General features: G+C 33.3%; 1 long non-coding RNA gene across 1 annotated transcript in view; it reads left to right on the top strand.

The window, feature by feature from the left end:
- The first annotated feature begins 1,557 nt into the window (after positions 1 to 1,557).
- LOC120865692 overlaps positions 1,558 to 3,017 on the top strand; it is a 13,691-nt gene continuing 12,231 nt past the window's right edge. The window contains exon 1 of the long non-coding RNA XR_005721484.1: positions 1,558 to 2,311. This is a non-coding gene — a long non-coding RNA (uncharacterized LOC120865692). The remainder of the gene's footprint in view (positions 2,312 to 3,017) is intronic.

Below are 3,017 nucleotides of genomic sequence, written 5' to 3'. Positions count from 1 at the left end.
CCTGTGCTGGCTTCTTAAAAACAACCAGCTCAAAATAATTACTGTACCACCAAAGCATAGTTTGGGTGATATTTTCTGCACCCTTTCAATATCAACTCTTGCCAAAATTTCCAACCTGCCTAATGTACTGAGAATTTCAGATTTACCCACAAGAGCCAAATCTTTAAAATCCACCCCACTTTCTCTCCACATCTAGATTCTGTTTTTCTGGAAATTCTCATTACTTAATTCAAATGGAATTTCAAATATTAAAAAAAATCAGTCCATAGAAGCAACTTCATCATTAAAAAAGACACAGTGTAAGGAACAGGTACATAAAGGAAAAGGGGGATGACTGCTCATAAAAATGATATATAAATTTTAAACATACATAGACATACATTTGACTCCTTAAAAGTTTAAAGCATCTGTAATTCCTTTAATCTTCCCAACAAATAAATAAAAATGAAAAATCACATTGAAACATAATTACTGTAAAAATGAAAACAAAAGACATTATTTTGTAAGTGTAATATTTGCAATATTTATAAGAGAAACTTTAGGCTCTTAAACAGTGGAAGTTAAGAGCCTGAATAGATAAGTGTTAAAGAGTAAGTACTAATAGCATTGTATTAAAAAATGGAAAATCTAATGATAAAGGAAACAAATCAAAACAATTTGACATTTTTATGTGTTAAAGATAAAGATAACAATGATAATATTGTTCATATTAATATGTATGTGATAAAGGAATTATGGTAGCAATTGAAAATTGGAATGGCATTTTTCTTATAGTATTATAGTGACATATAACTTTTTATCTTGAGCAATTTGACAATATATAGCAAGTGTTACAAAATTATTTATAACTTCTATTACCATAGAAAACATGCTGGACTCTCTTCTAAGAAAATAACGCAAAAGCATGGAAAACTATTGATACACAGAAACTCGATCTTAGTGTGACATGAAAAAAGAAAGCTTAATTATGGGGGAATAATTAATTAACTAATTAATTATGTTACCAATATCTATTGAGATATAATATGGAAATTAAAATTATGAATATGAAGACACATAAGTCAAGAATATCAAATTTTTAGATTAGAAATAATAAAATGGTAAACTTTAACATATGGCCTTATTGCCATTTATAAAAAGCATACTCATGTGATGAAATACTAGGGAAAATCATTTTAAACCAATTACCTTATTGGTGAGAAGACATTCAGATGAGTTTGGATATCTTTGCTTTTATCACTATGTTTTAAATTTTTTTTTAATAATTTCATTCTTTCTGTCGACACTCTTAAACCTTTTTTAATAATCTCATTCTCTCCGCCAACACTCTTAAACCTTTCAGTTCTCTCTTTTTCTTTCCTTTTTTCTTGGCCATGCAGCATGAGGAATCTTCCCAGACCAGGAATTGAAACTGTGGCCCTTGCATTGGGAGTGTGGAGTCTTAACCACTCGAAACCAGGGAAGTCTTGTTTTAAATTTTCTGTACAGGGATTATACATATGTTATTTTTCTTTTCAAAATCATAATTCAGATATAAACATAAGCAATTTTGTTTGTTAATGTCCAGCTGTTTTAATTGAGTGCTTTTTTTTTGGAAATTATATAAAAATGATTATCTTGTTTTCAATGAAAAATACTTATATAGCTTATGTCTACTTTTTAGTACACAGGTCCATAATCAAGCTACTTATAAAGGAACACCAGAAAACTCAAAAATTGTAGCTATAGATAAAGTATAAATGAAAAATTGGTAGAATGTTTCAAACAATTAAATCATGCACTCAAAAAGTTAATGAAAAATATAATATATGATCAACTCTATAGATAGCAAAGGTAATTTCCTTCCTGCATACAACCTTGAATTTATTCCAATCTATTTTGGGAAAGTTTGCAATGTAAGCATATACTAATCAACCTCACTTGAGGTGATGGTGTTCCCTTTGTGGGCAACATTCCTAGGCAATTAATGCAAAAGAGATAAAGTCTGGACCAAGGTCAGGAATATGTGAATCTCCATAGTGCAACCAATGTGTAAGCAGCTGAGGAATTAATTATACCTGAATTGAAGAAGAAGACCAAGGTCAATCACTGTTTCAGTTATTTAACCTCAGAGAATTCTCTCTCTCTCTGATAATTGTGGAAACTCATTAAAAGACCTACTGGCTTAGTCTCTCCTCTAACACTTAGGCTGGAAATAACGGACTAACAGGCAGAAGCTGTCAACTGGCAGACCTTCATTAAAGGCTCGTTTCTACGGTGGGAGCGAAGAGAGCTGGTTTCGAAGCTGCTTGGTGTTGCTAAGCAAACGGAGGTGAAGTGTTTTTCCCTCTCCTAAGTTGGGAACTAGCAGATAATGTTCTGGGAAGTTTTCAATGTCTCTAACAGGAGTGGATGCTAGGATCAAAATACACCTTTCCTTCATGAAATTGATGGGCTTACAAAGAAATGAACTCTATAGTACTTATTACAGGCACTATATTACACTAAAACTTAAATATAATTTTATGCATATATATATATATATGGATAGATAGATATACATGCATGCTGAGTCATTTCAGTCCTGTCCGAGTCTTTGCGACCCCATGGACTGTAGCCCACCAGGCTCCTCTGTCCATGGGATTCTCCAGGCAAGAGTGCTGGAGTGGGTGGCCATGCCTCCTCCAGGGGATCTTCCCGATTCAGGGATTGAACTCGTGTCTTAATGTATCCTGCATTGGCAGGTGGGTTCTTTACGACTAGCACCATCTGAGAAGCCTTACAGATATACCTATTTGGTTAAATAAACGTTCCTTAATAATCGCTATTCAAAGGATTATTCAAGGTAGTGTCAATGATCCATGAACTCTAGGATTAAACTAACTACTTTATACAGAAATAAAACTAAAGTCCACAAAACTCTTTAATTTTTCCAGACAAAATACAAAGTATCTGGATGACATAGAACCAGAGCCAGTTCTGGATGCAGCTTCTCAGCATCTGACCTTGCACACCGACCCTGCTCCCCACAGCCCTCT

The sequence above is a fragment of the Oryx dammah genome, unplaced genomic scaffold (assembly GCF_014754425.2).
Source record: "Oryx dammah isolate SB20612 unplaced genomic scaffold, SCBI_Odam_1.1 HiC_scaffold_7, whole genome shotgun sequence".
NCBI lineage: Eukaryota > Metazoa > Chordata > Mammalia > Artiodactyla > Bovidae > Oryx > Oryx dammah.
The sequence above is the reverse complement of the archived record's forward strand: the minus strand, read 5'-3'. Positions and strand labels throughout refer to the sequence as shown.